The 12,230-nt window shown below is 38.1% G+C and overlaps 1 long non-coding RNA gene and 1 pseudogene across 1 annotated transcript in view; both read left to right on the top strand.

The window, feature by feature from the left end:
* LOC144307557 (uncharacterized) overlaps positions 1–12,230 on the top strand; it is a 150,281-nt gene that overhangs the window by 41,922 nt on the left and 96,129 nt on the right. The gene's annotated exons all lie outside the window — the stretch shown is intronic.
* On the top strand, positions 3,460–4,216 carry LOC144308313 (eukaryotic translation initiation factor 4E type 2 pseudogene; annotated as a pseudogene).

Raw genomic sequence — 12,230 nt, forward strand, 5'->3', positions numbered from 1 at the left:
ATCACAAGATTGTACACATATGTCTCCTTTAGTTTTTGTTTATAGTCTAACATGTTAAAATTTGAGATATTTCCTGAGATTGGCTATTGAAATACACAACCAACCACAATACCAGAAATAAGTTGTGACTTGGAAATAGTTTGTTTTTATGCCAGGAAAAAAATAATGCATTAGAGCAGTCAGTTAAGTGAAGTGAGCCAGCAGTTCAAATCACATTAATCCAATCAGGAATTGAGAAGCTTTGAGGTTTATACACTTAATCTCAGAGTAGGTTACTTCATGGTTCCAGTGGAAAGTCTAGGGTCTTTTCCAGGACTCATCCTCCATGATTGACCCTGAAATCCATTCCCATGCCCCCTCTCTTCTCCAGACTATAAGTCACACTGAACGTTAGCCCCCCAGATGGTACTTGCAGGATAAATAAAAACCTGAACGAAAAAATGTCTTAAATAATTGGCTGTTATTTCTTTAGTCACATTTCTTTTCCTTTTTTTTTTTTAAGTTTTTAAATAATCTCTACACCCAATGTAGGGCTCGAACTCATGACACCGGGTTCAAGAGTTGCATGCTCTTCTGACTGAGCCAGCCAGCTGCCCCTATCCTTTTAGAAATTTTTTAAAAAAGATTTATTTATTGAGCGAGAGCCTGTGTGTGTCCCCCACATGAGTAGGGAGAAGGGCAGAGGGAGAGAATCTTCAGGCATACTCCCTGCTGGGCACCAAGTGGGATGCCGGGCTCTACCTCAAAACCCATGATATCTTGTACTGAGTCGAAACCAAAAGTCAGTCAAGTCAGTCGCTCAATGTACTGAGCCACCCAGGGGTCCCCCTTTGGCAAAATTTTAAGTGCACATACATTATTGCTAAGTATAGTTACAACGTTGTACACAGAGTTCTAGAATTTACTCATGTAACTGAAACTTTATATACTTTGAACAGCAACTTCCTATTTCCCCCTCCTCTCAGCCCTGAGCAGACACCATTCCCCTCTCAGGTTCTACAAATTTGATTATTTTAGATACCTCATATAAATGGAATCCCTCAGTATTTGTCTGTCATTGACCTATTTCGTTGAGCATAATGATTCAACAATCCCGCTTCTGGGTATATATCCACAAAGCTGGGGCATCATTTGGCTCAGGTTGAGACCTCAGAGTGCCAGGATCCAGTTCCGCATCCGGCTCCCCGCAGGGGGCCTGCTTCTCCCTCTGCTTGTGTCTCTGCCTCTCTCTCTCATGAATAAACAAATAAAAACTTAAAAAAAAAAAAAAAAAGCTAAGGCATCAGGTGTGTGTATAAGCTCATTCTGTGGAGATACTGGTGACTTGGAATGGGCTAGATGAAGAGGGCAGGGAAGGTGTTCACAGGCTTCCCTGGTGTCTGGGGAGTATCACACCCAGCCTCTCAGTGTCTGCTATATGAGAAGCCTGCCAGTCAGGCAGCACTTTTTAAGGGATGCAAATAAATTCTGTTCAGGAAAGCACTGGGGAATGGGTGTTTTTTGCCTGCTACCTCTGAGCTTTGGGGCTACAGCCACAGAGAGCCCTTTAAGAACTGTTAATTTGTTTGCTGTAATATTATGGGTCTCCCAGATGCAAGACCAGCTGACATTCAGAGCTAGGTGTTTTGGGGTCCTGTTCCTCAGATGGGTTTTTTTTAAACTTGGGGCACTAGATGTGGGATCCAAACTCCTCAGGGAGAAGCTTGGAGTTGGGAGTTCACTTTCAATTATATGGCATGTGCTGGCAGTGAGGTTTATTGGTGAGCGTCTCGGTTTTTCCTACCCATTTCGATGTGGGTGGGTATTTCCTCATTTGTCAGATGTGTAATTGTTGCTTCAGGTAGTTTCTGGATTTCTTTCAGAGGGAATTGCTCTGTGACTAGATTCTGTATGTTCATGTCAGAAGGTGATTTTAGAATACTCTTATCTTGCCTTCTTGGACTAGAACTGGTGTGAGATGATCTCTCACTGTGATTTGGATTTGCCTTTTCCTGATGGTAAGTGATGTTGAACACCTCACAGGTGTCCGTTGGCCATCTCTATGTCTTCTTTGGGAAAATGCCAAGATTCCTGTCAGGTTAATCATGTAACTCTGTTTCATTAGGGTTGGTTTCTGCAGATTCTGTTCCTTGATTTGTAACATCTTTACCTGACTCTTCAATTTCCTTGACTTTCTGTGTTGGTGTCTGTACCTTAGACCAAGCAGGCATCTCTGTCAGCAATTATGGTCTGGCCTGTACAGAAGATCTCCACCAATCAGCTCTGACAGATTCTAAGGGTTTCTAAGAATCTAAGATTCTAAGGGTTTCTCTGAGCTCTTTCCTTCCCAAGGAAGAAGCAGGAGCTGTGGTTTCATCTGTTCACTTGTGCTCATCCATAGGTTGGGATCCTATGGCATCTACCTGTCTAAAACACCCATTTATGTTGTCCCTAAAATCCCACCTGTGTTCTTCCCACATGGCTAGACTAGGCCATGCCTAACACCTGTGTTCTTCCCACATGGCTAGACTAGGCCATGCCTAACAGCTTTGTAGATGCCAGTTCAGATGCCATATCTAAGATGCAAATCTGATGCCAGTTCTTTGCACAGCCCTGAAGATACTGGGTCACAAGACACCCGCAACAACTCTTTCTCTCCTAGAGGAAGCTGATTGGGATTTTTTTAATCCACTCACTCTTTACTGAGCAGAAGGGATAATCTATGGCATCTACCAGCCCCAGCCACCTCAGTTGGCTAAACAGCTGGATCCATGAGAGCTCCAAGAGTGGCAAGACAGAAGCCAGTCCTGTGTGGAGTCTTCTGGCAAAGATTGGGGTGTTGGACTTGTAAGCCAACCACTTTCTTCCCCTGGGTGGAGCTGGGAGATAGGGAGTCTCTCCCTGATTGGTGCTGCACCTGGAGAAGGGACTCTAGCAAGTGGCTGTCCAGAATCTTCCTACCTGCTTTTGAGATTCTGGTTTTACATTCACCTGGGATGCAGGAGCATTTCAAATAGCTTCTGAATTTCTCGGAAAGGAAATATTCCCATGAATTGCTGTGGAACTGGTGTGTTTATGGCACGAAGGAGGGTCTAGGACTTACTACTCTACCATCTAATTGACATCACCTCTTGACACTTTTTCTCCTTGAACATTTTGTTATGGAAAATTTTCAAACATATATAAAAATAAAAAGAATAGTATAATAAGCTTGCAGGGACTTGTTATGCAGCTTCAACAATATCAATATTTTGCCAATTTTATTTCACTATTTCCCCACATATTTGGAAGTTTTATTGTTTTTATTATTTTGATTTTTGTTCCAGTCTATATATCGTTTGAAAAAGTACATTACTACAAAAGAGATTTGGAAAAAAGGTGAGAGGAGACAAGTTTAGACAATTAAAAAAAATTACTGTAGAGAGAAAGCAAGAGTTCAGGAGACCAGAGTGTGATCAAGAATGTTTTGTTATTAAGTCACTCTGTGAGGCAGTGGCGACGGCGGTGGTGAGAGGATGAACAACAAGTTCGATGCATTGAAAGATGATGACAGTGGGGACCATGATCAGAATGAAGAAAATAGCACACAGAAAGATGGTGAGAAGGAAAAAACAGAATGAGACAAAAGTCAGGGCAGCAGTAAGAGGAAGGGTGTTGTCCCAGCAGAGCATCCCATGCAGAACAACTATACTTTCTGGAACTCCAGAAGAATCCCGGCCATCCCACCAGCTCACAGAGCTATGAACAGAATATCAAACAGATCGGCACCTTTGCCTCTGTGGAGCAGTTCTGGAGGTTTTATAGCCACATGGTACATCCCCGGGACCTGACAGGCCACAGTGACTTCCATCTCTTCAAAGGAATTAAGCCCATGTGGGAGGATGATGCAAATAAAAATGGTGGCAAGTGGATTATTCAACTGCGGAAGGGCTTGGCATCCCGTTGCTGGGAGAATCTTATCCTGGCCATGTTAGGGGAACAGTTCATGGTTGGGGAGGAGATCTGTGGGGCTGTGGTCTGGTTTCAGGAGGACATTATTTCAATATGGAATAAGACTGCCAGTGACCAAGCAACCATAGCCCACATCCAGGATATGCTTCGGCAAGTGCTTAACCTCCTTCCCAACACCATTATGGAGTACAAACCCCACACCAACAGCATCAAAATGCCAGCCAGGCTGGGCCCCCAAAGGCTCCTTTTTCAAAACCTCTGGAAGCCATGGTTGGATATGCCATGACCTTCTCCTTCTCTGGATGGGACCATCATTGAAGCTGGCATCATCAGAGTCGTTTGTTCTGTTGGTGTGCTACCTGTAAGATCCTTCTGTCCTGGACAAGAGGAGTTAGAAGAGCATTTTATGTTTTAAGAACAGGCTGACACACAGCAGCTACAACAGCTGAGATCACTTAATAAATAGTGCTAAACTAAAAAAAAAAAAAAAAAAAAAAAAAAAAAGTTTTGTTGTTGAGGTTTTTTTTCCTTATTTTTTTAAATTTAAATTCAATTTACCAACATATAGTATAACACTCAGTCAGGGTTCATCACATCATATGCCCTCCTGAATGCCCATCACCAGTTACCCCATCCCCCCACCCACCTCCGCTTCTGCAACCCTTTGTTTGCTTTCCAGAGTCGGGAATCTCTCATAGTTTGTCTTCCTCTCTAATTTTTCCCCACTCAAGTTTCCCCTCCTTCCCTTATGGTCCCTTCACTATTTCTTATACTCCACGTATGAGTGAAATTATGTGATAATTGTCTTTCTCTGGCTTATTTCACTCAGTATGATACCCTCCAGTTCTATCCATATCAATATCATGGTAGGTATTCACCTCTTCTGATGGCTAATATTCCAATTATCATATGGTCCCCCTTTCTCTACATCCTCTCCAACATTTGTTGTTTCCTGTCTTTTTAATGTCAGCTGTTCTCACTGGTGTAAAGTGGTATCTCATTGTGGTTTTGATTTGTATTTCCCTGATGACAAGTGATGTGGAGCATTTTTTCATGTACCTGTTGGCCATGTGTAGGTCTTCTTTGGGGAAATATCTGATCAAAATCAACACCCCAAAAACCAACAATCTAGTAAGAAATGGGCAGAAGACATGAACAGATACTTGTTTTTATTGAAATGTTTTTAAAGGTTCAGATGCTGCCTAAATTCAACATCTTAAATATATCGCATTTCTCTAATCTAGTAGGTTGCTGCATTTAAATTCTTGCCAATGATATTTGTTTTCCTTTGGAACCGTGGAAGACATATTTTCAGTGAATTTCAATGAACTTTTGGCAAAAATGAGGGATTTTAGATTGAATTACGGATTGGTTATATATATGCTACTTTAGTTAATTGTCAACATAGACCATTCATATAGCTATAGAAGAGGAAATTGAGGCCAGGAGGCCAAAATACTTAAACCAGATGGTTGGTAAGTGGTGGAACTAGAATAAAATATGAGTTTATGTAGTGATTTATCTTCTCTCCAATGAAGTAGATGGGTCTCTATATTTACAACATAGAGAGACTAAGAGAGATAGAGTCAGAGATAAAAGAGAAATACACACACACACCAAGAATTATTTTCATATTTACTAAATTACAAGAATATATAGAATGCAATTTTTCTTATTTATGTTTAAATTTTTTTTTTTTTTTTTTTGCTAAAGCTGACAGTGAAGTTCATTTACACCCAAGTAAAGTATACTATAGCTTTGAGGTGTCAGAGGGGGAACCTGTGTGTAATGAAAATATTTGCTGTAGATCAACTATTCATATAACAAGGAAGGTGACCCTGCTATTAATGTAAAATCTAGTTTTCTTTGTATTTCATGATAATTATCAAAGTTTCTTTGGTATCAAGTGCTATAAAGATCAAATTATACCGATAACTTGTAATTTTATTTTTTGAAAAGTTATCTGGAAAAATACATTAGTGAAAATAATTGACTTTTCAAATATATATCACTCATTCTGTAAATGTTGATATTTAATATTGTATTAATCCCACTGCAGTTTGATTAAAAGAGATATTCTAGCTCTCCTTATGTTGTGATGGAGTTGCTGGCTCCTTTCACAATTCCTAAAGTGGAAACTTAACCTAGTAAGTTTCAAATTATTGAAATCAATATTGAAATATTGGTGGAAATCAATATTGGTGAAATCAATATTGAAATATTGAAATGAGTGTCAAATTATTCCAGCTGATCATATTAGCACCCTGCATGGTATGTGATAGAAGGATAAGGAAAAACTTCATTGCATCTATGCTTAGAATTCCTTCATTTCATTTTTTTTCTTCTTCTTTTTTTTTTTGAATTCCTTCATTTCTTATGACTCCATCAAATCCACATTTGGCGCCTAATACTTTGATAGGTATCATGGGATGGACAATACATTATGAACTTTAAAATAAAAGGCACATTATTAGCAGGAGAGGTTGTAAATCATCTTAAAACATTCATCCTGTTTCCCCTATATACATCCAGTGGTTCTATGTGCTTAGTGTGCTGTGAACACCACTAAACACTGTTTACCAGGGGCTGCTTTATCAGTATTCATCAAGTAGGCATATGCTGAGAATGAAGGATATATACAGGGCAAGACATCCAGCTCATGAACATCAACCTTACCTATACCCAGTACACAAAGATGCTGACTGAAACAAAAGTACTGATTGTTGCTTCTCTTTTGCTTCTTTCCATATTTGCACAACTGATCCTATCTCTTCACTTCACCACTGGGGTATTTTTTTTTTTTTTTTTTTTATGATAGTCACACACAGAGAGAAAGAAAGGCAGAGACACAGGCAGAGGGAGAAGCAGGCTCCATGCACCGGGAACCCGATGTGGGATTCGATCCCGGGTCTCCAGGATCGCGCCCTGGGCCAAAGGCAGGTGCCAAACCGCTGCGCCACCCAGGGATCCCTGGGGTATTTTTTTCACTATCATCCTTGGGCACTTATGAAGGTTGTTCATCAAACTTCAGTCAACTTCCACTGTGCTAAGATATGATAGTATAGTCTTAGAACAAGTCAACTTAATTAAATTTCAAAACCAATAAATATTTGAATGAAAAGATTGCTTGAATCAAGTGGAACCTATACCCAGATGCCAAACATAGGTATTATAATATAAATGTCAACTTACTGGCATTTATATTAATTTTCTGGCTTGGGTTTTACTACTCTTTTCACGAACGTAATTATAAAAATGTAGAACGTGTGATTTTTGCACATACTGTGTTATTTTTCACTCCCATTGCATCTGCACGGTACTCCTGAGTAATATATTTTGAAAAACAGCAATGGTTAATCATTTCCTGAGCATCGCTAAATGTGCCGCATGCCAGCCTGAGCATCATCTCCATGTGTTCTCACCACAATCCTATCGTGGAAGTGTTGCTTTCAATCCCATTTTGTGGGTTAGGAAACTGAGACAGAGAAATCGATATGAGGTAGCTAGTAAGAGTTTGAGTTGACAACTAAACCAGGATATGGGACTTCAACTTGTCTTCATGATAATTTTTACAAGTATCTATAGTTCGCCAAGCGATTGTAACACTGATAATGCCAATGGAAATTTTGGATCGCATTTTAATGTTTCTGTTATTCATTTTCACCTTTAAGTCTTGATTAGGAAGAAATTCAGTGGAGAAATATACTTTGTATCTTGGAGAACACCAAAGAGCTCTAAAAATTGCCATCCTAGAGGCAGCAGAATCAAATGTAACACAGGAGTCCTGAAATCAGTTCAGGGCTTGTGGGTGACTGAAGTGTATTCTTTTCCAAAAATAAATAATTTATTTTTAGAAGAATTGTTCTGAGAGTAACAGATCTCTGGCTTACATATGGCCTGAACCAAATATTTTGGAAATATTCTTGATTGTCCAAAAATTAAAAAAACAAAAACAGAACCCCAGTAATCCTTGTACAGAAGGGAAAATATAGAGATTTGTTTCTTTTATATAAATAGATCAGCATGGTGATAATCAGTTCTGAATCTTAATAACCTTCAAAAATCCTAGTCTGAAAGTTGAAAGCGGAATTCTTTCCCAAACAAAAGAGAAATGAAACAAGTAAATAATTAACTCCAATCTTTTGTGGGCCACTTGAGTACTGGTGCTTGATTTCATTCTGAGCATCTTCTTCCACGTTGTAACAAATCTCCAAGGATTCATCTGAAGCTGGACTTGAATCAATAACTCATCCTTTCAGCTGCTGGCTCCAGACTCTTTCAACCTTTTCAATATATTGCTCTAACCTTTGCAATTTTTCCTGCCCTTTTCATACTTGAATCATTTGGGTCTTCTTCATTTATTAAATTCATACAGTTGGCATCCTTTTTGAACAAAAAAAAAAATAGTTCTTGCAGTGTTAATTGAATGAACTTGTGAATATATCTTGTAAGTGCAGGCATCTCAAGGAGTTTTTAAAAATAAAACTTTAGGGCTTATTTTTCTAGGTCTAAGAGTTTGAAATAATTTTTAACCATTATAAAAAAAAAACTCAAGATTTTATTTCTTCTCTTCATTTCACTGCTTAAATGCATCTGGACTGACACACACAACTGAGTCACTAAAGAACAGAAAATCATCTAATGGCAGTGCAATAGCATAAACTTTAACTACTTCCAATCATGTCTCTTTCCTGAACTGTGGGAAATGGCTGTGGATTATCTGCTTTACTTGTTTGTAGTTTACTTTCATCTCAAGAGCCCTGCATTGCAAAAATCTTCAGGCTAGAGTTTTTTTTTGTGTGTGCAGATTTTGAACCTTGAAATTAATTTGGTTAAGACCTCACAAGTGCAAATATCATGAACTCCTATTATGCTACCAGAGGTTCTAAATGAGATTGCCTTGCTGTTGCATAAGAGAATTAAAAGAACAGTAGTAAACAGCAAATGTGGGAATTAGTGGCTCCCTTTGGTCTCAAACATTATATTCTGATATTTTCTTTTCTGGTTTTCGGGTTCTCTATTTTTAATTTTGAAAGACTTGGCCTTATTTATTTGGTTCTGATTGTTTGACTCCCTTTACCTAAAGGTCAGAATTGGAAAAAATGAAGAAAGATATAAAATCAGAATGTTTTAATAATCCAGCATGATTCTAAGATCCTTGCAGCCTGTGTCTATGGAAAGCTCTGTTGATTTTCAGTAAGTTTTGATATCTGGAGCTCTGCTCAGTGTGCAAACTAGATTTGCTCTTTCTCCCTTTACTTTTTTTTTTTTTAATCTTTTAGAAACATTGGAATTGGAACTTTAAAGATTTTACTGCCTCTCCTTTAGAATAACTCTGCAATTAAGATGGACTAAATATATTACTTGTATTTTAAAAATGTACAAGCTCACTGGGTTACTTTTTAATTTTCCTCTATGTACCCAAGTGGATAATTTAAGCAATATCTAGGGTATTAGTAGATATTAGTGTTCTACTGCTTACTGTATTCAATAATAGCAGAATGCATCTTAGGAGAGAAGCACAGAAGAACTTCATTATTTTAGGACACTTGGGGAAACAAGAAAACATGATTTTCTTCTTTCTATAGCTTGTCTTATTGCAATGGTTTCAAGTTACCTGATTTCTGTCATCCAGGATTTATTTTATAAAATAGCCAAAAAGTAAACAATCATTCGTTAGCTAATTAAACCTAAGCCTTTACATAATTATGGAGATACTCGGTGCTCTTCTAAAAATATCTTAACATATTTGTAATTTAAGTCCCTTAACAGATAGAGGCTTCAGAGACAGATTGTTGCAATTGCAAAAAAGTAAAAATATGCCAAATATCTGCAATGACTGACTCCTCATGCCGGGGCTCAACAAACTTTATCTGTAAAGGGGCAGATAGCAAATATTCTGAGCTTTGCAGCCCATATGGTCTCTGCTGCAACTCCTCAACTTCATCGTTGTAGTGCAAAATAAGTCATAGACAATATTTAAGTAAATGATCGCAACTGCATTCCAATAAGATTCTATTCATAAAAAACAAGCAGTGGGCCAGATTCAACCTATGGGCACTAGCATGCCAACTCCTTCCTTATCCTTTTGATGGTAGACCTTTCATTTTTATATATTACTCTATAAATGTGTGCTTAGCCCATTTACACATAAGCTGATAGTAAACAAAAATGACTTACTATATTAAATGTTTTAGATGTTCTTGTGAAACTTTTAACAGAGATCAAATAATAAAGCCTTAGATATGAAAGTGTTATAAAATACAGTTGGATCAATATTTTAACATTAAGAAGACATCATGAAATAATTTATGTCTTCCAACTATTTGCTACAAGTGGTTGAAATCTTCTAATACATATCTAGAAAAAACTATAAACTTGTCAATCAAAGGTATACCGGTCTCTTTCTAGTTCTAATAGTTTTTTTTTTTTTTTTAAGTAAACTCGCTCTTTCTTAGATAAATAATTCAACCCTCAGAGTTTCTTCCCTCTTTTCCTTCAGAGAATGGTGTGGGTGGGAATGAACAGTAGACAGCTGGAGTGTTTTCCAGGGATGGGAAAGGTGTCTTTAGATCAATAGGTGAATTTTGTTGCTATCCTCTTGGTCCTTGGTAGTCTTCTTTATTTAAATCAAGTCTGATGAAAGGCATGGCTTGTTCTCTTGTCATAGATGAGCTATAAGTATTGGTAAGGCTTTACTTCAGCATGAAGATTCCCATGAAGTTGACTATAACTCCATTGGAATCACAGAACAGAGATAACCTGGCCCAGTAGTATTCAACCAGATGGGCTCTTTGACCCACTTTGTTGTTCCCCTTGCAATATCTACAACCTATACCATCTGCTATTTTATATGACCTCAATATGTGGTAGTTAGGAAATCGTGGATCAATCTCACACAGCTGCCGTAGGGGACCCTGTGGTTCTAATTCCTTCTGCCTGAACTTCTACTCTTCATGCTTCTAATTTTATACTCTGATTTGGCTGTGATGTGTTTACACAATGCTCACTGTGAGGTGCTTCTCACTCAGATTCCCAAACTCAGTGCGGCACAAGATTGTCTTTGAGGTTGGTTTGTTTGGGAACAATTATCTTGTTTTACTAATTTACTCATCCCCCTTCCCCTCTGAAATTCAATATAAGGATCAGACACCAACCTCTGGTGTCTCCTCTCTCTTTCTCTGTCTCCCTCTCTTGAATGCAAAGGATCCTCCTCCCTTTTCTTTGTGAGGAAATCTCCCTCTCTGTAATAACTTTCTCTTTCTCTCTTGTTTTTTCTATTTATATTCTTGTACTCATTTTCCTTGGTAACAAAATCTCATAATTTGGCCTGCATTTGTTGAAGGGCTACAGGGAAACATGATTGACTCGAACGGTAAAAATGTATATGCCAAAGGTACTCATTAGAAAAGGTACTAAATTAATAATTTCTCATTTAAATATCTGAAAATGTCTTGCTATTATTTCATGATAAGACCATGTTCTGTCTATCATTCAATGCACCATGTGAATGTACCTTACGATGCTACAGAATTCACAGAATCTGTTACTGGGAGATTCAAGATTCATAATATATTACCAAGAGGGACATTGGGTGTGTATGAGCTCACAGCATTTCAGATCCTGCATCTTGCCCTTCTGTTCCCCTCTATACACAAATAGACAGACATGACACACTATACTACTATTTTTCCAAGAAGACAAAATTTTTGGATTGGCAAAATTGTTATCAAATACGCAGGTTGTTTGTTTCCTAACATCTTTTTTCCTCCTGACATCTTGGCTATTTGCACTTTTTTCATGTGTCCCAGAAATATTGCTATTTAAAATTCAAGGACTCTTTTCCACTTTATTTCTATTTTGTTAATTAAAGGTCTAGATATTTACAATATTTTATTCATTGTCTAGTTTTCCAACAGACAAACATTGAAGAACTGCTGTGTTCTCTTTGCATATAAGTGCCTAATACACCAACCCTGCCTGCAAAGATGTCACAATGCAGGGGGAAAGACAACAGTAACTAGAGTAAGTGGGGGAAATACTGCAATAAAGGTGTGAACAAGCAGCCACACAATTCTAGTATGGGAAGTAATCATTCCAGGCTTAGCAGATGCAGAAAAGATCTGGAGAGAGATGGCATTTGTGCTGGTACCATGACTAAAGTTTGGCAGATAGAAAATGTGGGGAAAAGCAATGAAGGCAGAAGGAGATGATGAGTACATATAGGAGAATGATGCACATGTCATGTGGGAAAAAGAGAGCATGAAAATTTGCCATTCTCTGGGAAATGGATAGTTTTT

Source organism: Canis aureus, chromosome X (genome assembly GCF_053574225.1).
Source record: "Canis aureus isolate CA01 chromosome X, VMU_Caureus_v.1.0, whole genome shotgun sequence".
Taxonomy (NCBI): domain Eukaryota; kingdom Metazoa; phylum Chordata; class Mammalia; order Carnivora; family Canidae; genus Canis; species Canis aureus.